Raw genomic sequence first — 23,987 nt, 5'->3', positions numbered from 1 at the left:
GGCGAAAGGGGGTTGGATGCCCTGTGCTGTCCGGCACAGGCGTGTGAGAGTGTGTGCCTGCGGTTTGAGGGCGGGGACGGAAGATGCTCGTCTTCTCTGCATTCCTTCTCCCTCGGGGACGTGAGTGTAGAGCCTATGAATTCTTACACCTGATAAAACCCTGCAGAGATTTGTCCGCAAGGGATAAGATCAGCTGATCGTGGTTGCAAACACGTGGAATTTATGACAAATAATGAGCCTACCTAACCAAGCAGGAAACAACTGGCTCGTAAGAGAGTGCGCAGCATGCTGATTATAGGAGAGCTGGAAAATCCTGGTTGTGGAGAACCTGCATAATTCCAAATAAATAGGGAGACTGGTGAAGTCCTGTGCTCTTTCAGAACCTAGGTTCTACAGAAAATTTGGAGCTGAGGTCTTCCACTTACTTCTGCATTTAACTGACCTATCTGATCTTCTTGCTTACTCTCCCTCCATTGTGCAGCTGTTAATGTGGCTCCCAGCTCCCAGAAGAGTGCATAAAGGGCACTTCTTTTTTGTATACTCATCTTTCTGGACACATGCTTTACAACATAAACACCTGTGTATAGCCGAGTGCTGGCTTCCCTCTCCTGCAAGCACCGATGTCACTCTCAGAAAGTGCACTTGCTGAGTTTGTGCTGCAGAATAGCATGGAACAAAATGAAGGCAGCTTTTGGAAAGCTTGATGCAAGAGTATCTCCCCGCAGCTCTGACATGCCTTGGAAAGTGCATGGAGTTGTTCACCTTATTACTGAGGGCCCATTGCGCCCAACTAGCTGAAATCAGTGGCAGTTTTCTGCTGGACTTACCAGACTGGATGTCTGTCTTCCTCCCATCCCTCGCTTTGGTCTCCCTCTGATGGAGGGGAGATAGCCAAGGTCCTATGTGTAACGTAATGTGGGTGCCTGTTGCAGCTACTCTGTTTGCCAACATCGTGTCTATTCACCACCTACCAGAACTCTGTGAAACAGATAACAGAAAGCTGCTCCTAAACTTCTAGGGCATGTCTTCTTCCTAGTGGGAGTGCAAGGAAAGGCCTTGCTCTTCTGAGAGTGTCACTTATCTGCCTGTTAAAAATAGGAGGTGTTTATTTCTCAGACCTCTGCTTTTCTGGCAAAGTTGGTTAAAATTGGCCAATGGCTTCAGAAGTTACTGGAGGAGAGGGAATTTATAATCAGACACAGACAAGCTGGCTTTATGTGACTGTGTGAGCCTCATTTCTTTAGGAAACCATGGTAAAATATGTGGATAAAGTTGCAGTAATATTAAGGTTAGAGTTCACGCTGGCCTGTATTTCTCTCTCAATTTTTCTAGCATGACGGTGTTAGTCAGCCTGGAGCTTTTTGAAACTTTTTATTCCATATGCAGAAATTTTTCAAACCTAGCTTCTCTATCTTCCCTGATTTTTCCTTGCTGAGCTTAATCATTAGGTGGGAAAAGTGAACACTTTAAAAGTAGAGGAGCCTGTGTGGAAACGTTGCTGGCTAGATTTTTTTTTTTTTTTTGGTAAAAAACTTAATATTGGCAGAACTTTCCAATTCATTATGGTCCTAAAACAGCATTAAAGCGTTCTGGCTAGATAGATTCCTTCGTGGCTTGCCAGGAGTCCCAATCGCCATGACGATGTTACTTGAGAAAGGGAACAGGGCTGTGTCCTGTATCAAGCACGGACAGGGAGGCTGTTAACTGTGTTCTCTCAGTCTTATTTTTTCATTTAAACCTGGTCTGTTGGACTATAAGGTGGCTATAAGGACTATAAAGACTTAAGCGTAAGGGAAAGAGATGGAAGTATTTCAAGGGGAAGAAAGAAGCACTGCCTGACATCTGTGGATTTTGTTTGCAAGGTTGGAGGTAGGTAAAATTGCCCACATAGGAATCAATTCCCAGCTTTTTGCTTGCCACAGCATATCAAATAGGTACAGAAGGGATGAATGGAGAGATACCTATCTGGTCACAGTTTCCTCATCAGGTTCAGTGTGTACGGGAAAAAGCAATCCCTTCGTGTGAAGTGTAACCTTCAGCAGGCTTTGGCCTTGTATATTAAATAATGGGATGATAGCAGATGTGGCCGGAGACATTCAGGCTTATTTGCTCCTACAAATGAAACAGCTCTAACAGGGGGAAAAAAAAAAAGCCTTAACAGAATTAGCTAAAAAAAACGTGTCAGACAAAATTGTGCTTTGAATGCATTATAAGAGCTTACTGTTTTGCAGTGAGAAAAGACAGTCAGGTGTTGATAGCATGTAGGAGGCAAGAGCTGTTATTAGTGAGTGGGAAGAAACACATTGAGTGTGGTGTGGGAGTAGGGCAGATGGGAATGAATCTAGAGGCTCTTTTGGAATTACTCATATTCTGAATCATCTTCTTACAAACTTACTCTCGAAGCCTCCAGTGCAGAACACCATCATCCTCCAAGGTCCCACAATATCGCCGTGCTGAGCATGGCATTGAGAGGGATGTTGAGTCAGCTCTGTGTGCAATAGTAGTATGAGATGTTCAGTGAGGAGTTTAAGTAACTACTTCAGCCAAGTAGGTTGAGACTACAATACACAGGTGGGATTCATATCCATTCATTCAAGCCCTCTGTCAGATGAAAAAATGGTAGTATATTGTTATTACGGTAGTTAGGATTGTCCATGCAGAGCCATTAATGGAACAATTTCCACACCCATCCACTTGTCTCTGCAAGGGCTTTGTTTCCAAGAATCTAGCTGTGCATGATACTTGGTGGGAGCTGTAAAAGCATGTCCGAATGGCCTAAGATGTGCCTGGAAATGTCTAATGAGAGAGCTCTTCCTTGGACTTGACATACATGCTGTGTGCTCTGACTGGAGACATATGGTGATGGCGTTACAAATCTGGGCCTGACCCTGCAGACTGTGGTTTTGCCCGCACCGTCTTTTGAGAGGCACTGCAAGCTGTCGGCCCAAGCTCCAAACAGCCGCAAAATGAAGGAGGCAACAACAGATGGACTCAGTCCAGCAAGTTTGGTACTGGAGGTGTAGGGGTACCCAGGCTTACACAAACGTGAGCATGCCACAGTCTGGGAGTGAGAGCCCTGTGAAAAGTGGCAGAGCTGCTAAACAAAGGCCTTGTGCCTCCGACCAATTTGGTGACAATGTGACAGCTCAGCAGCTTGGAAAAAAACAGCAGCAGCGGGACTTCCCCAGAACTCCCTGACCTCCAGGGCTGTACCGGGTGTTTGTACGCTGAAGGCTTCTGATGGTTTATCGCTGAGGCACGGGGCCTGGCTTGTGGTGAGGACCTCTGGAATTGCCTCTCCAGCAGTATCTTTTATCAATTGCCATCTTAACCTGCCACCACACAATAGGAAAGTTTCAGAAGGAAACTTGTTTAGAGGCAGGTCTGTAGAGCAAGTTTATGACTTTCACCAAGCATACTGTCCTTTTTATGCTCAGCTATGTCTTAAAATATGCTTGGCAATCTGGAGAAAACAGTAGAAGCTGTGAGGATGTTCTTCCTTTATCTTTTCCTGGCCTCTTCAGGAAGAGCACTAATAGTTGCTGGTTTAATGCCCGACTTCTGCCACTACATTAGGGCTGCACTGGGCCAGCTCCAGAGTCTCCCTTTAGATATTAAAGGCAGGCACGTTCTTGGTGAATAGAAAATACCAACAGAAGCAGATTGATAGAAAGCTTAACACAGTGAAGCCTGTTCTCTGGGCTTGTCACAAATCCATTAACTTCTTCACTAATGGATTCTAATTCTGAACTTTTTTGATCATATTCTAAAAGAAAAGAATATATAATTTTACCAGACTATTGCTTGCAACTATACACCTTCCTGTTTGTTGCCTTTATTTGTTGCTGAATGCGCTTGTAGCTGTATTTTTACTTCTGCTGCTTTTGTCTACTAATCTAGTTTACCCCCAAAGGACTAAAGAAGATTTATTTTACAAATTTACACTTGAACTTCCTAGCACAAAGCGGTGGTTTTGCTCTCAGGTTTCAGGAGTGGTGATGAAAGGTATTTCCCACAACACTTGTGAAATTTAAATGAAAATGAGTCTCTGCATTAAATTTTTATTGCACTTCATATGTAGTATTACATTTATTGGATACTCTTTCTGAGGCTTATTATGGTGGGATTGTTTGGTATTTCCTGACTTTGTCATTAATTTTGACTCAGATACACACATTTATGCAATGTTTATCTATATACATGGATGGGTAGATAGCTAGCTAGCTAAATATTAATATATTTATAGTTTGTTTCTGAGCAATTGTTGTCCTATCTGAATAGTAATGGAAAAAAAAGAAAAAGAAAGATAAAAGGAAAATATATTTTCATTGCCAAACTATCAGGTGGCTGAAAAGTGGGGACAGGAGAGAGGAGGCAGAAAGGAGGGAAGAAAGGAATCAGTGAATAGTCATAACAGAGAGGTGAAAACACACATCTTAAAAAAAACAGTAGAAGCTGTAGATTCCTTCTGTGTTTTTCTGAAGCCCTGAAACAATTTAAAATATGAAAAACTTAGGCTAATTGAGAACACTATATTGATTGGCCCCAATTTTCTTTCTTTCTTTGTTTTCGGTCCAGCCTCTCTCATTATAACCTCTTAAAATAAATAAATAAAAACTCTCTCTCTATAAATATCTGAGTCATTCTTATATAATAGCCCTTTCTTACAGCAAAATTTATCATTATAACAATACTGTAGTAGTTTTGCTGGCAGAATCACAGCCAATCAAAGCTATTACAATAATGGAACATTTCATGGTTTTGGAAATTAAATGTGTAACCATGGCACTGAAATGTCTCTTAAATCATATTTGGAGATGTATTTTTCACCAAATGATTTGCACATTATCTCATTCCATCTGAATTTTATTTTCATAAAAATTACACCATCTATTTTTTTTCCTTTTTTGTTTCTGCAGCAATTTTGCAATAGAACTTCCCATCTGCTTTCACTTTTTGTAAGTTTGATCATATTTGTTCAAGAAGCAGATCTAAACCTTATTTTATCATGAGGCATAATTTAACAGCTGACTAATGGTCAAACTGTAAATTATGCTGTAAATAACTAGCATGCTAAGTTGCAGGAGTGAGTAATACTTTTATCAAAATTAGTAGCTCTACTAGTTTCAATACATAAGAAAGCGGCTAATGCAGTCATTGTTCCAAGACCTGGGATCAGCTCAGGGCATGTGAATCCTCAGGAGTTTTACCTGTTGAAGAATCATGGGAGCCAGGCATTTTTGAGTAAGGAAGGGTAGAAATCTGCAGGTGTTTGTTCTCTGTACACGTACTGAGTCTTTCCTGAGGTGTTTGCACGCACCTGGGAACCGTTTTTGGTACGGAACGAACATGCAATCTCATCTTTGCTATGAACCATATCTGTCTCCTGTTTAGGGGAACTTCATAAGGTTTGTTAGTAGAGCTCGCTGGACAATTGGAAGGAAAGATAAAATAGAAACTGGAAAACACAGAGAAAATAAAAATATGCAGAGAAGATAAAAATATACCTGTGGTATGACCACAGACGGCATTCAAACTTGTCGCGCTCAGATGGAACATCTTTCCATTGGAGAACAGAGCATTAGTAAAATCAGTGTTTGCAAAGCGTTCACATGAATATATAGCTTTGAACAAAATGTTGAATGAGGAAATGAAGTAAATTCTCATCTTGGTTTTCGTGTTTTGGTCATGAGAAAAATGTTTTTTCAGCTTCATAACTTTTGTTTATATGAAATTTAATATATTTTGTGTGGATAAGAGAATACATGAATATAATTTGCATTTTAGTAACATTCTCAAAATGAAGTAACCAAGTTTAAACAAAACAATTAGCGACATCAAGATGTATGGATTTTTCTAGACATATGTCCCACCCATGAGAATGCCAGTGGCTTGGGTGTAATTTGGGGTGCAGACACACATAAGGTAGTTCCTGCTGGAAGGTAGGTGCAGAGACACTAGACAGGGTTGGTGTGAGTTGTTTTTGTGAAAATGATCCAGGTACATCAGAAGAGCAGTAGGGTTTATCAGTTTGGGCACAGGTTCATCGGAACGAAGCTCTTCTGGGCTGGTGCATCCACAGACTGCTATGTGAAATCAAGTAGACTCACCGTGAAGGGTCACTGTTAGCTTGGGGATTTCCTCACCTCTGGTGTAGGGATTTGAATGCTATTCCAGGGCACTGGCCTAGTGATGGGGTTGTTGGCTGCTCTTGGGATGTGATTTCTCTGATCAGAAATTCCATCATGTACACAAGAAAATGTTCCAGACAAAGTTAATGTGTATATTCCTGCCAAAAGCTTTGGTTTCAACTAATTGATATTTTCTTTTGAAAAACAACTTTGTCAGAAAATGACCAACCAGCTCTGGTTTCACACCCTCTGATCTGTCATCTTTGATCTGCTTAATGAAATCAGGGTTCCAGTAGTACTTGCTGCTGGGCTTTTAAAAATCTTTTAAGCTGCCTTCTGCTTTCGTCTAGATTTCTCTCTTACTCGACTCATCTGCAGCTATTTTTCTCTCCTTAGGGAGAACCCTGATCCTGTTTCAGTCTCTTTCACAAAGGCTGCCTGCTGGTTTGCTGGCTTTTCTCTCTGCTCTTTTTCACCAGAAGTGCCCATAACTAAAATGTAATGGGAAAAAAGTCATCCCAACCTACTTTCAAACTCAAATCAGGATTACGCTGAGATTCGGGAAAGGTTCAGATCATGATTTCTTATGAGATCTGGATCTGATTCCTGAATCCTCTGTCTGGTTGGTGCTTGCATTACTGCCTGCGAACCAGTACTCACAGGTAATTCTAGCAACCAAGCCACTCATTATTCTGGCTCGTCCCAGGCTAGATTTTGCTCATTGTGGTTCCCGCTCTTTTTGGGGGGGCTGACTTATCCTGTTTTTAAAATTAATAAAAAATTAGTATCTTTTACCCTGGTTGTCACAGCATCCTATTCCCCCAAATAACCAGATTGTTGTATTCTAAACTTTGGTGTTTGGAACTGTCAAAGATAAGTTCTTTATACGGTATTTCATGTTGAAAAGGAATAACAAAACATTACGGGTAAGGGAAATATAGGGGTAGTTCTGGATGTGGTGTGCTTCGGTGAATAAAAGCATTTGCAAATCTACTTCCTTTGACATAGTAGATTGCAAGAACACTTTACACATATCTTTTTCAATGTGCCCATAAGTTACACAGGGAAAAAAAAACCCTCTAACTAAAACTGGCAAGCGTTCAGAAACCACAACTATTCAGCGTATTGCCTGACCATTTTTAAAATGTATTTTGCACTTTTGGTAGATGTTGTAATGCATTCAGCACAGTGTGAAGTCTTGGCATAGATGCTGGGTTCTAAAATAAGATGAGCTCTGCCTTTTAAAAAAGAAATGTTTGCCTGCGAAATACCTTTGCTATTAAGGGTCTTTGGGAAGGGGGACAGGAAACAGTGACGATGTCGCCAACAGCGAGAAAACAGATTTATTTTGAATTTTAAAAAATAATCACAGCAATGGACAAAGCCCTTCTCAGTGAACGCTGGGTGGGCAGAATTTTTTCCCCTTGGTATGTTAGTCTCCTTCCCCAGATACCTCTTAACAGTCAAACGTGCTCTTGGTTTGTGCATATGAAGGTGGCATTTGATTTGGTAGAGTGGGCAGACGTCTGCCCCACAACATGCTGTGTTTCTGAGATTGGTTCCTCCTCTGTCAGCTGCACATTAGCAGCTCCTTTCGTGGGGACTGGGCTAGCCAGTGGCCAGGGGAAGCCTTCAGAAATGCTGATGGGTTGGCTGACTCCGTCAGATCCCTTTCAGTGAGCGCAGATCCGGATAAAGGTGCAGAGCACCAGAGGCTCTGGCTGACAGCACTGGGATTTGCTCACCTTTAGCAGGTCTGCAGCCTTGCTCGTGGAGTCAGGTGTGGAAATGTAATCAGCGTGGTTGTCGTCGTATTGGTAACACACCTGAGAGGTGCCGTGCGATGTACTTGGCTCCTGTCCTTAATGTCTGTTGCAGAATATAAAGGCTGCACAGATGCTAAACCTCTGGTAAGGTGAGTAGGTATTAGGAAACAGAAAGGAAAGGGGGGCTTAAGTATGCCCATGCAAAACCTGTAATGAGCTCCATATAGGTGAAATTCATGCTGTGGCAGTGTGAAGAAAATCTTTGAGTACAAATGAAGCGCACTGAGCAATTTGCCATCCAGACTTGGGAATTCTTTACAGCTCATGTCAAGCTGGAGATCTACGGCTCCCTCCCGGGTTCTCCTGTGATGTGTTTTGTTCATTTGGTTTGGCTGTCCTTGAGAGAGCCTGTGGAACATCCCCGTCCTCTCTAGAAAAATGAGAAGTCAGACAAAGTAGAGCAGGGTCTTTATTCAAGCCCTGGGGTGGCTGCCCTCCAGACTCTGCCAGTGCTGCAGCTCAGGAGGAGCAGGCGGGAATTTTATAGCTGCGACGTGAGGTACTGGTGATGTGTTTTGTTCATTTGGTTTGGCTGTCCTTGAGAGAGCCTGTGGAACATCCCCGTCCTCTCTAGAAAAATGAGAAGTCAGACAAAGTAGAGCAGGGTCTTTATTCAAGCCCTGGGGTGGCTGCCCTCCAGACTCTGCCAGTGCTGCAGCTCAGGAGGAGCAGGCGGGAATTTTATAGCTGCGACGTGAGGTACTGGTGCTTGCTGGTGCACACTGCAGTGGCTGGGGGTAGGGTTTTTTAACCAAGGGTTCTCCTGTGATGTGTTTTGTTCATTTGGTTTGGCTGTCCTTGAGAGAGCCTGTGGAACATCCCCGTCCTCTCTAGAAAAATGAGAAGTCAGACAAAGTAGAGCAGGGTCTTTATTCAAGCCCTGGGGTGGCTGCCCTCCAGACTCTGCCAGTGCTGCAGCTCAGGAGGAGCAGGCGGGAATTTTATAGCTGCGACGTGAGGTACTGGTGCTTGCTGGTGCACACTGCAGTGGCTGTTATAGTATTTTTTCACACAAGGAAAAGTAAGTGTTAGCCCTGCTCTGTTTTAGATGTAAAATATAGTACTCCTAGAGTACTCCCCTGAGAAAAAGAGAGAATCTGGAGAGTAGCTGTAACCTCTTCTGCAACAGAAGAGACTAGTTGCACCGAGTAACTTGGCGTCAGCACTTTACTGTGCTGAGAATAACGTGGTTAGTGAAATCAGTGCTAAAATGAGGGCAGAGTGACAGGGCATCTTTATTCTCTTACAGTCAGCACTGACTCCGAGATTCTCTTTTTGGCTTAAAGTAGTCTCTCCATTATGTGCCATGAAACCAAAACAAAATGAGAAAGCATAATCAATGACAAAATATTGCAGCCCTTTCTAGCTTTTTTTTTTCCCTCCATATTTTGGTTTCTTCTTACTGCACAGTCAAGTTGCAGCTGATTGGTGTAAGAAGCTTTCTCACGCTGAGTGCCGATCACATTTGTACTTAGACCACACTGTTTCTAGCGGTCCTAAAGGGTCTCATGAGTTCCCAGATCTTGCTGCAGCACGCAGTGGGTCTGGCTGGCTGTGCGTGGGGAGCATATGTATCTGCTTAAAGTGGCATGTCGTGTAGCTATAATGACTGCTGTTCCTGTCTGTTCTGGGCAGCGTGATGTTTTGTGCACTCCTGCCAAGGGCAGTCCTTGTTGCTGCGCTTCAGGGTGGTCTCCTCATTAATACAATTTGACCCCGTTACCTGTGTCGTCCCCTTCCATGTATGTTCCCTCACATGTGCTCCATCACGATTATGAGTGCAGGGCTAACTCTGGGAGCCAGTGAACTTTGCAGTGCACCTTTGACACTGGAGTCAAGTTGTGGTGGGGAAGTGGGGTGTTGCACCACCGGCGTATTGCGCTGAGTCTCTGTTTCTCCTGTCAGCCCTGCAGTGTGCTGCCGCTTGTGCAGCTGCGTCACAGATCAGAATAAAGCCCTCTTGGCTTAAATTGCTTTGTTTGTTAGGGCTCCAGGGAGATGTTTTGCGGCCCTGGAAGCTTTTCTCACGTGTTTCCCTTGCAAGTGCTGTCCCTCTCTCACAGGGTATGTCACTGAAGTCGTTCCAGCTGCTGGCTGCACCTTCTGAAGTATCCTGCTGCGAACCTGCAACCCCATCCCTGGGTAGCATGGCAGGCAGCAGCCGTTGCTGCTTCGGGAGCTCAATCATATCGTCCTCCTTTGGCACACCCCCTGGGCTCGATGTTTGTGCTTGGAGGCAGGACTGGCTCTGGATATCTAGCCAGATAATGGCTGCTTGCAGTATTGGAAAGATGTCGGTGCTTCAAAGGGGATGAATTGTGGCCCTTGAATGTGTTAAGTGTTGCAGTGAGGGTGGAGGTGCCCTGATGCATGGCTGTACTATAGAGGGAACGTTTGCTTCTGCCGCCGTTCCTGTCTGTGGGTAAGTGAGAGCTGACAAGAGCCCCGCGGCCTAGCTGGGAGCACTCCCCAGGGCTGCCGGCCGGGCTGCCAGCGCTCCACACACTCCCCTGGGCACCGCGCTGAGGCTGGCCCCTGCCCAGGTGTGGTGGGGAGGGGAAGAGGGATCCATCTGGCCTATTCTTTGTCTTGTGCACCCCTGGGAAAGGAAAGCATGATTTAGCTCCAAAGCATTAAACAAAAACCCCTGAAACACTATCCCTCCAGAATCGTCTAACCCTTTATGGCTTAATATAAGCATGCCTGAAGATTGATGAGGAAAGGATGTTGCTCCTGTTGGTAATTACAAGTTTGCTCCATTCAGTGTTTTCTATTCTGGTTGTTCCATTTCAGCATTTAGACTTTGTCTTAGGTGTGTGCAAATGCTTTCTGCTGTGTCAGGAGCTTTGCTTAGCTATTCACATGCTCAGATCCTTGGTAAGATACTTAACCTTTCAGGCAGATCAAAGGCGTATGTTTGGTCATTTGGAATAGGTAAGCAGGAAGAAAGAAATCTCTTAAGAGTGATGACATGGTATAACTCCTAAGTAACAAATACAGTTATGTACATATATGTGCATGTCCCCCTAATATTCACTGTTGCCAATGACACAGAAATACATAACAATTGAAATCTAGTTAATTGCAATGACTGTCAGTCAATCTGTCTTGCCAATGAAATTTTTTCTATTTCAGTGATCAACTCCCTTCTATTCAAGAGATGAGCTTCTGCCAACAGAGAGAGAATATACAAGTTTTGTTTTAAGAAACAAAGTTTTGACCTGGGTGATGAAACTAAAATGCAGAATTCTTCCCCCTCCAGGCAAAACTAAGGGCACATGAGCTAACTGATGATTACTGGGATTAATTCAAAACTCTCTATTTCAGGCACAATATAAGCATGTGAAGTATTCGGTATAGAATAGGAAATGCGGTGAGATGCAGGTGCTCTGTTTATTTGTAGATTGCAATGTGTGGATAGATAAATAAGGTTCAGTTTAGGAACAGACATTTTTGCATACTGGAGTGTTTAGAACTCAGACAAAGAAACGTCATTCAAACAGCAGCGGGTCCGCAGGAGCAGGACTGTGATATATGGAACAGATAATATTCAGTGGTGCAGAGACAAGTTTACTCTTTGCAGTGTGGGACTATACAGAGCTGCAAAGGAGCTAGTTCTGGATCAAAGCAGTATAATGCAGAGCTAGCCTGAGCTCATTAGCCTGGGCGTAATGCCATGCTAATGTATCTATACTACTCCCAGGACCCAAGCTAATGGCTCAGCATGGTGCTATGCTGGGTACTCACACCAGCTGGTGCAGGGATTTCTGCATTGTATAGTGTAGATATGCCATAAGGTTTTCACACCAGCTCTGTAAGCAAAGGAAAATGAATTAACGGCAAGATACAGTCCAAGACTTTGAAAAGCAGGGATGTTTAAATTTGAGTTCCTGAGTCCTTGTTCGTACTCTTCAGGAGGAGTCCAGTGTAAATGTTATGGAAGTCAAGGACAGTCTTTGCATTGCCTGCCACAGGCTTTGGATCAAACTCAAAAACTCGAAAGTCCAAAGTACCCAGTAATTCCTACTGATGTGATTTTTCAACACCATTTAATTGTATCTCTGGAAAACAGGCTTGTGAGCTAGTCAGTCAGCTGCTGTGCTGCCTTTTGAATTTATCAGGAATGAAAAGTGACTCCCAGGCTTCTAGCTTTGTTCAGGGAATGTTTATATGCAATGTAAAAATAATACCCTGTTCTCCCTCCCTCAAAACAAGGAACAAGTGGTACATGAACAAGAAGTAGATGGGCTAGCTGATATTATTTAATAATGATCTAACAGCCCATCTCTGGCTGAAGCTTTTTTTTTTCTTTACAGAAAAGAAAAGTGAGGGCTAATGTTTGAGTCATATTTTTATTGCTATTTTCACTGGCTTGATTACCTGCACCAACTTGCTCTTACTAAGGCTGTAACTGTAGATGCCAAAAAACCAGAAAAGAGACAGTTCACAATGTAATTGTGGCCCAGATGGACTTGGAAAGCACTGGAAATCGCAGAACTGAACCTGCTGTCGTAACCAGTAGAGCCTTAGATTGCTCAGTGAAGAAGAGTTTAGGCCCCACAGAGTCAGTGCACTATTAACTCCCAACACAGGAGTTTTAGTATCAGCCAATTGACATACATAGGAAATGCAAAATCTTCCAGTGGGAGTTCTGCCCAAGAACTACAAGTTCTGGCCTAAGAAGAGCAGAAGATAGGCAGTTTACATCTGAAAAGCAGTTATACATTATTTCAGAAAATGCCATACAAACAGTAGAACTCCAGTACAAGAGATTATTATCACTGGGTGACAATAATAAAAAGTTTATAATGTCCAGATGAAATATAAATTATTCTAAAATGTAATCTGGAGGGATTGAAAAAATGAGTGAGGGGCCAGAAGTGTGAGGGTCAGAACTGGGTAGGGCTATCTATCAGGGAGAGAGGCATTAGATACTTTTTCTTTGCTAAAACTCATGGCATTTAAATTTTTTTAACACTACTGAACATGCTCAGGAAGTAGTTAAGAAATTAAATACTTATGATGCCAGTTTTACAGCTGAGGAAACTGAGAGAGAGAGATTAAGTGTCAGATTTTCCTTCTAAGTATCTTGTGTCCCACAGTAAGTCTAACCTGAGATTGTTGTGTATGTAGTAACGCCTCAGTATTGCTCTTCCCTGTCGTCAAGGTCATTGATATTGCAGTGATAAAAAACCCACTAGAAATCAAGGCTGGTGTATTCCTGATTCCCACTCCTCTCACTCCCACAGTAGTATACTTGACTTTGATATCTGCTTTTTGATTCCTTGGGAATTATGGCATACACTTGTGCTTTGAAGTAAATGAAAACATATAGTAGTATAATATACAGTGATAGAAAATTAAAAACATCTTAAATACACTGATTTAAAATTAACAGATGTATTTTCCAATAGCATTCCTCTGATTTTGGAAACATGGAAGGTAAATTTCTCTTAGAAAAGTCAGTTCTGTAACACTGTTCACAACTGAAGCAGGATCTGCGGAAATAGTACCTGCTACAGAACTTCATGAGGTCCTAAGGTCAAATCCCTCTTGGGAAATAGTAATAAATGGTAGCTCAGCTGCTATGTTCTAAAAATATTTGTCAGACAAAGCTGTTACCTACCCAACAAAGATTAGAAGCTTCTGTAGCACAGATGGGAGCATGCAACTGTCTGATTTAACATGTGATTAAGTATGTGCCAGTACCCAAAAACTTGTAGTCTTAAAATGCAGATCATGCAGCATCAACAGAATTCTATTTGCAGTCTAAACAGAGAGCTATAAACTGTCGTTGTAATAGCAGTAGATGCTAGTGCTCTAATGTGCCCCAAGGATGTTAGGACATGTGCTATGGGACTCTAACAACAATTAGAGAAGATGGGAAGATGTTTTCATCAAAATAGGGTTCATGATAAATATTAATATTCCATGTGATCCTAAACTACCTTTCTGGTGTAACCTTGATGATGACCCTCTAGTGCTTTGGAGCTCACAAGAAGTTCTCATTGAGTGTAATATTTTTAAAAGTACCTTTGTTCTTTCAGAGTATAAACTGGCTGGAGTGATTTTGATCATTCTGTTTTTCCCCCTAAAATACAGATTTGTTGGCACGAAGTACTTTTGGCAAACCTTTTGGCAAAACATATTTGGAGGATTTTGAAAAAAGTCTGGGTCTATTGCACTTTCTGACTTTAGCAGTTTGTTTTCAATTTTTCATTTCAACTTGAGCATTTTATTTCAGTTTTCCATTTCATATCATTTCCTCAAAGCTTTATTTAGTTTCCCACTTGCAGGAATTTGTGGTGGGACTTGCGGGGAAAGGCCACTCCTGCCCCAATTTTCTTTCATAGGTTTGAAAATCACCTGGTGGTGTTTCTCATGGGGTAGCAAAGCTCTGGACCCATATGATTAAAAGCAGCTTCTCTTTGCCACTGAGTTTGCCTGTTAGAAGGTGTGTTGAGGGCAGAGCAAAGTTGTCGGCTTCTTTGGAAAAAACAGTTTAAGGAATGAATTTACAGCTTCTCCAGTTTCAGCAGACAGTCTTGTGGTGTCCTTTTTCTCAAACGTCCCTTACTTTTTGTGTGTGCTGACTGATGACTCTGCTCTTTCCAAAGGCAAGAACGGGTTGCAGAGTTCACCGTGTGGCCAGGCAGTCTACCATCCCTGAAGCCATTTTGTAACACGAAATGACATCTTGTAAAGCCATAGTTATCCCAGTAAAGGAAATGAGATGTTTCTGCTGCTGCTGCCCCTTTGAGAAGCAGCATCGCCTTATTGCTCCCAGAGTCTGAATCTGAAGAGTTTTGACCCGCTGGCTGTGATGGCCATGCTGTGCCAAGGCTTCAACGAGTGGTTGTGTTGTTCAAATGCATTAGGCAAAGCTGAGTCCCGTTTGCCAGTCCTGGCACTGTGGACAGACTACTTAGGGGCAGTCCTTCAGTGTCCTGTAGGTGCACATGACTTTTGACAAGTCACGTGCGGTGGCCTTCTTTCATCTGAAAGGACCGTCAGCCCTACGATCTTCCCGTGTGTGACAAGAGACCCAGCAGCAGAGACCTGTGGGCTTGGCTAGCAAAGGGCAGAACGAGGAGGATCTGTTGCTGGGAAAGGGGGAATGGCGTCTCTTTGCCTCACGCTTTTACCTCTTAGCTTGGCTAAGTATTATGTAAACAGATACTTCTTTTGCTCTTTAATAGCTTTGTTTAATATTAAGAGTTTTGTTTACTGCTAACAGAAGATGTGTTGCTGGTATGATATCGGATAAGCAAGTACCTTTGGAAGGGACACATGCCTCCTTCCCTCTTGTTTGATTCTAAACAACATGGAGAAGAAAAAAGTTTTGCACTACATTTTGCTGACTCAGTGTGTTCACGTTCACAGAATTAACATCACTGCTGTTTCCGCTTGTGACAAATTTGCTGAGGTTTGGGAGAAGGTAAGCAGGGGAATGGCGAGAACAGGAGATGGAAATATTTATCCTCCTTTGAGTCATGGTTTTTCATTTAAAAAGTACTAAGCAGCAATTGGTTTGGCTTTTCCTTTATTTTGCTTCTTGGTACATGAGTCTTAACAGTTTTCGGACCATTGTTTGAGAAGGTTTTTCTCTCATTTGGATCTGAGATGAACTATACTGTATGGCATACTCCACAGAGCAATAGAAGTTAGAGGTAATGGTTTTCATTTACTGTTTAGGTAATCAATTTAGAAATACAAAAAAAGACCATGTCTGAATCATTTTCACTCCAGAATGATTGATTTCAGAATGACTTTAGAAGCATAATAAGAGTGGTAAACAAGGGATCCCCTAGATGACCCATCTAAAAAGCAGCAGTAAAGAAAGGAGATGCAAAACACAACAAAGCAAAGCTGCTGGTGGTGTGAGGAGTGCCAGCAAGTAAACCTGTGGCAGATGCATGTGGGATATTCACAGAGGAGTGAGAGTAGTGGTGTCTTCCACTAAGTATCAGAGAAATTCCTGAACTGGATCTTTCCTGTGCTAGCAGACGTCATTTAAGACATGATCAAGCCTTTGTGATTCCTGTTGTGCTCTTAGCTGGTGTAGTCCCTTGTCCCCCTGGCTATGGGGAGGCAACCGAAAGAATGAACTTAATGAGCAACCCTGTAACAATGAAAAATCACACCACTTTAAAAAAAACAATATTTGTCTTATAAAAGAAAACAATCCCTTAAATAGCATAAAATCCCAAACAAATCCTTGTATTCTTCTTCTCTTTTGTTTGTAGAATCATGGAGGACTTTGACTCTTAAGAGAAAACACGTTTCAAAGCTGGTCAGCAGCCTCAGTGCAACCACCTTGCGACTGCGTCCTTTGGGCTGTGGAGGCAGGCAGGACCAGCGGCACCCCGGGGCTGCTGCTGCCCCTTCCTGGGCGCCGGCACCCACACGGCTGCCCTCCCTCTCTTCGGCAGTGAACTCCATTAGATAAGGTGAGACGGGTCAGAAAAGTGAGGCGTTAAGAAGCCAGCTTGATATTGATATCAGTGCAGCGGGTGTCTTGGCACTGAAAAAGGACAGTTTTCAGGGTCATAGCACCAGAAATGATGCTCACAATTTGGAGAAGGTGGCACTAGTTCATGTTTTTCCTATGCCATTGGGAACTATTACTGTAGGGGAAGCTGGCAGCTATATTTTGTTTCCTATCCATTCTGCTGGATCACATCTACTCAACCTCAGCTGTATTTGTGTAAATATGTATATATACATTTGCATACATTTGAATCTGTTTATCCCATATGCTATTCTTAGATGTCTGAATGAATTAAAGAAAAAGAACTAATGCAGAGTTAACAAGGAGTTTTAAGAATGTTTTCTTTGTATATATTTAAACCACAAAGAAATAATTGCTTACTTGAAAGTATCCAGTACTAAGGTGTTCAGGGAATATTGTAACCTACAGTTGTGTCTCTGCTGATGTAACAATATAGATGAGGTAAGATGTGTGATGAGGAGCATTAAAAGAAATTGTAGCGCAAATAGCATTAGAAAATATTCTTTAGAGATCTGGAGACCTTAAGTGAGGCAAATGTGAGAAAGGGTCTGGATTTCATACTCTAAACTTCTTAACTTCCTTACTGATGTTTTTCATGTCTGATCTTTTTTCGAAAGTTTGTCATATTTGGGGGTTTTATGAGTGTGATCCCTCTTCCTCCCTATTGTTGTCATATGTTCAAAGTGAAATTTTTTTATGCCCACAACTCATTAATAGCAGAATCTGGAAACTTAGGCCTCTGCTTCATAGTTCTCAGTGAGAAAGAAAGGGCAATGGTATTTTGAAAAAAATGAGTCAAGTATTTTTAGTTTGGATGCTTGGAAAATCATTAGCATTGTGGCAGTACTGAAGGATTTCACACTGACTGAGCTTACACTGAAATTTCCTGTATATATCCAAAATACTGCAAAAGAATGTAGATGCATATGACAGTCAGCCCCAGAAAGCTTCTAATTTGGCATTTTTGCATATGGATTTTGGAGTTTCCCACATTTTTTTCCCCCGACAAGGTTAATTAAAGAGTATTTCAGCTACATTCTCTTGGACTGAAGATACTTTATTTCTATGCACCTCAGTTAAAAGTGCCCTTTATCTTAAGAGTTTTCTTCTCACTTCCTTAAATGCCATTATGAGAAATTTTTATACCTACTTACAGACCTACTAAGTCACAGTATGAGTTTGAAAAATCAAATCCTCAAAGGCAGAGACTTGCCCAAATTCTGGAACCTCACTCTTCTCTCAGGGGGGCCCCTGCTTCTACAGCAGGATCTACTGTCAGTGAAAGGAAAGACAATTGGATCTGGTTTGGGCTCAGCTCACTAAAGGAAAGATCTAGATCTGGAAATAAAATTTTGATTTTTATTCTTTTTCTGAGCTCAAAGTTTAGGGTTGTTTGGATTCAAAGGGTTTGGTTTGGCTGCTCCCAGGCTTTATAAACAATATTAACATCTCTGTTTGGTTGCTTCCCCAGAGGCCACTGATACCCTCAAAAGGAGTATTAGCATATGCAGTGGTTGTTGTTTTGGCAGTAATTAGTGGTCAGCGGGCAAGGTTTACCTGTGCTTAAAACGTGAAGTTTATGTTGGGGGTTTTGGAAGGGTCTAAAAGAGTTAGCCGATATATGAAATTTGATGAGAGCTTTGTGCCAATGCTCCTTATGCTTCCTTGAAAGTCCCAGTTTAGCTTACATCATTCTGGCCTCCTGGGCCAGCATGGTGATGAATCATTGTGAGAAACTAGAGCTGCTGATAGGACTTCCACAGAAACCCATGTTGAGGAAATACGTGGAATCAATACATTGCATAGTTTCCTTGGCCAGCACCCCTCTGTGGCTATGTTGCCCACTTTTCAGGAAGCAAAAAAAACCTGGGGCACATTTCTACTTGATACTGAGCATATGCTGGCATGGTTAGAAATGTTTTTATATCTATGGTGTTAAATAAAGATGCTCACTTGAGCATTTTGTTTTGGCTGAGTCTGCCCTTTCAGGATGCATGTGTAACCTCTTTGTGAATTACTGAAATAAAAGAATTGCCTAATGCGAAAGAGAAATTCCACAAATATGAAACCCTTGGAATGTTTTCTACATCAGCCATTTCCTTTTTCGCTTGTGCAATGCGTATGGATTGTCAGCATGATGTGGTATGTGGTAACCAGTGCGTGCAGGAGGCTATTAATCTTCTTGTTACAGTACTGTGTTAATGTAAGATTTGGGAGAGCAGTGGAATTCTGTTCAAACACTCTCAGCTTGTAGTACTTATCTGCCTATATGGATCCTTTATACACACTCACAAGCCCGAATCTACTTCCTATATGTGTCAGCATGTTCACCCTTTCCTTACACTCTTCGGGTAAACAGTCAGCTCATGGATCTCGATAGTCTTTATTGATATATTCCCATTATGGAGAAAGGGGTTCATATTGTCCTGTGTGTGCTCAAGGTAAAGAGTATGATGGAAACAATTAGGTCTGACCTACCAGCTATGGGATTTAAATGCCTGAGGGTATGTGTTGTACTTTTAGATATGTAGGTTTTGAGTTTGTGAATTTATAGATCAAGGTTTCATTCTACAACAACTTGCCGGCCAGTGAAGCTTGCAGAATAAAGAATTGTTACACTGCAGTTTAAGTTTAAGTAAGCACTTAGCCAAAAAGGGGAGAACTCTGAAAGGCAAAAACATTGGAAGAAAAGTGATTTATTAAACTTTTTATTTCCACTGTCTTTGCAATTATAAGCTATCACATCGTATAGAGTTTTTTCCCTACGATGCTAATACTCCCTCTGGTATATGTAGGTATGTTTTTTTTTCTACAGTGTTTAAAGTCTGAAGCTTTTAGCAGTTTAATCCAAACCAAAGCATCTTTATCATGGGACTTGCCTTTAATTCTCTCTTAGATGCTTTTTTCCCTGTATGCCAAATTAGATATCATTCTGAAGGCATGCATTCTTAATTAACATTTTTTTAATCAATGACTGGATTCTCAGGAGGATTTTTTTTCTATGCATCATTATTTTTCTCTTTCCACAGCAACTTCACAAGCAGATTAAATAAACAGAAAGAAACACTTTGTGGATTTTTCTTGTGACAGCCTGCAAACCTGTGAACTTTTTTATTTATTTTTAACTTGAAGCTGCTAATTGTAGAACTGTATAATTAATGCATTATCCACGACAACAAGGTTACATCGTTAGTGTTTAGCAAACATGCTTTTTCTGGAGGGTGGAAAAATACATAGTGAAAACTTATGGAAGCACTAAGCTGTTTTTCACCACTCTGCATGACAGCCAGTCTCTCAACCATCATTAGAGCTGTGTGCCTCATCAGACTCTGAAAAGGTACCCTGAAAATTGGCTGGAGCCCTGGTATCATCATCTGAGTCCACAGCTTGAACCTTGTGGTTTAGCCTTCCAAGATACGCCATTACAGACAGATATTCTCAGAACTGGAATGTTTGCTCTGCTAATTGGCACATTCCTACTTGGATTTGGTAGGACATGCTGATTTGTAACATGACTCAAGAATTTACTTCTTAATGGGTAATTGCCTCAACTTTCCCAAATCTTTCTGTTCACCAGCCTCCTTTCTTTATTGTGCCTGTCTACTGCTCTTTCAGCATTTGTAATCTTTTTTTTATTAGCTAGACATCCTTCTGATTGTTTCACATGTTTTCCACTGGTTTGAGAATTTCTTTGCTCCCTGACCTTTTCATAAATCAAGTATGCGTTGGCATGTGCTGGAAATGATGCAATGATTTCCTTATAGCTTGCAGCAAATGATGTTGTATCAATGCTGACTTTGTTATTGCAGCCGTAGAAACATTTTTAACAAATTGGATGATGCTTTCTGTATTCAGAATTCAAATGCAGTATGTCTAGGGACTTCTCTGCAAACTGAACGCCTGGTAGCCCCAGAAATAGTGTGACCTCTTCCATTATGAAAATTAGAAGCTGGCTCATGACTTACACAAGTCTTAATGCATCTCTCAGTTCAAAGAAATGGTTGTAAATACCATAGATTTGACTGAATCGGTCTTTTTTGGCAACTTCTGTTCATGTCATTTTTGCCCCCTCACTCCTGATCATTTCATTCTCTTGATTTTAAAATTTTAGTGAAAGGAAAATCATACTGCAATTCTTGGATGAGTTTTGCAGTTATTGCAATTATCATTATACAGTTACTGACATCTGAGAGTTTCTTGGTGAAACTGATACGTCACCACTCCACAATGAAACACCTGCAGGAAAACACTTCTGCTCTCAGGCAAAGTTTTCACTGGGTTTGCTCTTCCCATGCTTCTGTGAAAGTGCTGAAAACTCTACAGGTGGCTTTGAGAGCAGTGAGTTTTTTGTCTTGTCCTAACAATTTTCTGCTGCTTAATTTGATCAGCTTTTACCAGAGTGACTTACCTGGTGCGCCAACCTACACGTCTTTGTTCATCAGCCATTAGAGCGTGTGCAGGGAGCCACTGAGTAGCACTGTGGGAGAAGGGAAAGCTTGCTCTACTCCCTTCCTATAATTGTATGTCTATAATTCATTGCCTTTGAGAACTGTCTTATCACAGCATCGACTCATTAGTGGTTTAATACAGGATAAGCTTATTAGAGATAATCTGTTTACTGAATGTCCTTACCACAGAGCAATCTAGTTAACAGCATCTTTTGAAGTGTTGTCTTCTGGATGTATCTTTTAAACTGATCCTTGATTATTTATCTATATCTGTATCTTTAATTCCTTTTCTTTAGACTTGTATCTGCTTGGGCATAAAATTACAGTGTCTGGTGAATACTGATAAACTAAATACTCTTGTGGGGAAATAAAGCAAACAAACACCAGTTTATAATGAGCTGGTCAGGGCAAATAATTCAGTCTGTTCACAGTTGTTTAGACTTAAAAATAATTTTCAGTACTATTAGGGTAAGACTTTTTTAAAGAGCTACTCTTCCACCAAACATTGCCACAATCTCAGCAGTGCTCATCACACAGCAGTTTGGATGTCCAGATGTTTCCCGTCCAACATGCTGGCCTCCTTGAAAATCTGGACCACTGCTCAAGGTGTACAGAAGTGGAAATGGAACCTGGCAATTCATCCTCAAATGGCTAGGTATCATTGGAAAATACTTACAAGCCATTGTATTAAAAAAGACGAGATGAGGAAAGAGCATTACAAAAGAAAAGCTGAAGAAGAAAAGATGAAAGCTGTGAGAAATGTAGTATAGTGAGCACGTTTTATCTTTGGATCTTTCTGACCATTGGAAACTGCTGAATGCAATTCTGCCTTGATAGTTCAAAATACTCTACATGTCTATCCTGACACAATAGCAGCTCCACCGGTTACTGAAGAAGGCAATATTAATGTGAATAGCACACGGACCCTTTGTGTTTCCTCTTTTCTCATGGCAGTTTAGATGAGTTTAAAACAGAACTACAAATTGTCAAGCAGCCTTTTCCCTACATAGGAAAGAGAATCTCAGACTTACCAATAAAAACAGTGTTTGAGTGTCTTAAGAAATTCTGTTTTCTACGAAAAGCCCCAAGTTTGAGGCATATAGAAAACTGATGACAGTTTTCTTGTGATAAAGTTTTAAAGTGAATGTGACTCACTGTTTTAAAAACTGTATTGTACACTCTGTACCTCTTGCTTAACTGATCCTTTCGCTGTTGATGAAGCCTGGATGCCAAGGATCTAACGAACCTGTCTGAAACCTCCTGAGGCAATAACAGATTTATACGCTACACTTAAACTAATTTTGCTTCAGTGATTACTGTATCTGGTCAGGTCTTAGCAAGTGATAAGCAATGAAACTGCTGTACTTGGAGGGTATTGCATCTCAGGTGCAAGGCATACTAGATAATGCAAACTTGAATAATGGCTTGTAGGCAAAATCTAGCACCTTGTCAAATTTTTATTTTGGATCTTCCCTAATCTCCTTTCCTTTTTCTTGGCATTATTAGCTGCATTCAGAAAAGCAGGTACAGGAGAGATTAGGCTGGAGTTGATACATGTGTACCAATGTGGTATTAATTAAGATAGTGTTCAAAAAATGAACAGTAAGGTCTTTCAATAGGAGCGACTTATTTTGTAACATCGTAGGCAAATTCCACAAAGTTCATTCTTTGTAATGGAAAATATACTTGTTACAAGGAGTGCCAAAACTTTTGTGTACATCAAGAGAAAAAAAAGAAAATAAACATTTCCTTGCCAGTGTTTTTAGGAATGTAGTACCCGTTCTTGCTGGTGTGGACTGAACATTGCTACCCCAATTAGAATATGGCTGCTGCGTGCTGCAGGAAAGTGAAGAAGCGTTTCTTTGCAAGCACTTTAAAGCTACTATTGAATTTCTGTAAGCCCAGAGAAATCTAGTACCTCCAGCCTGTAAAACAAGCTTCTCTATTTGGCCTCATTCATGTTTAGTCTGTTTTTTCTTGGCAAAAGCACTTCAGTGACGGTCTCCACCAGATTGACACTAAAGTGTTTTCTTTACTTGCCATCTGTCTGGACTGATTGGAAAAAGTAAAGTGGGGCTTGTTTAGAAAAATATATAAGCAGTTCATTTGGCACAAAGTTTGTTATAGATGTATGAAAAGCAGCTGGGTCCAGCTCAGGAGGTTAAAAAAAAATGTTTTATTACAGAGAGATGACTTTTCATGTACAAGTTCATGCACTAAATGTGTTCTTTCATTTCACTTGCAAGAAGTGACTAAATAAATTAGCTATGGCATTTAATTAGTTTTATTTGTGTTTTCCCAGGCCACTTACAATATTATAAGTGTGAATAGGAATCTGATTTTTCAGATGCTGCCAGTCAGTTGTAAGTACAACATTTAAATGTAACAGAATAGGGCTCAAAGCTTCTTAAACGCTTTCTTCCACCTTAATTCAGCAAAGCACTTAAAGACATCAAAGTTCAGTATTTTACTGGATTGATTCTGGTTTTGTACATGTTTGTCTGACAGGCCTGCAGTTTTGTGGCTTTTTTTTTTTAACATTGTGAAATTTTTGCTAAAGACAGCTTAGAATAGTCATGAAATCCTGTTCACATTAATGCTTTCTGCAAATATGTTTGTATGTGTGTGTGTGAGTACGTGTATGTAGAGAGAACATAAGCATGCTCACATGATGCTTTTTTCTCCAGCTGTGTGAATTGCTTAGCTTCACCCTTATTAGTGTTCAAAAATCCATTATGGTTAGAGGTCAGAGTCTATCTTTAAACTAGCTATGTTTGGCCCAGTCTTTTTTCTCCTCCTACTTTGAACTATCCACAATTGCCTTTTGCTGTGTTTTTACTATGAGACTTACTCTCTGCCTTTATTGGCTGAACCTCTGCCATGGTGAGTGTGAAGCTGAGCAAAAGCCATTTTTCTATGGTTTCTGAAGAAGAGAGGGAGACTGAATTCTAATAGCAGAAAAAATTACGAAAAAATTTTTTCTATCTATAGAATGATAGAATAGTTTGGTTTGGAAGGGACCTCTAAAGGCCATCTAGTCCAACCCCCCTGCCGTGGGCAGGGACATCTT

The sequence above is a fragment of the Aptenodytes forsteri genome, unplaced genomic scaffold (genome assembly GCF_000699145.1).
Source record: "Aptenodytes forsteri isolate BGI_AS27 unplaced genomic scaffold, ASM69914v1 Scaffold184, whole genome shotgun sequence".
Lineage (NCBI taxonomy): Eukaryota > Metazoa > Chordata > Aves > Sphenisciformes > Spheniscidae > Aptenodytes > Aptenodytes forsteri.
The sequence above is the reverse complement of the archived record's forward strand: the minus strand, read 5'-3'. Positions refer to the sequence as shown.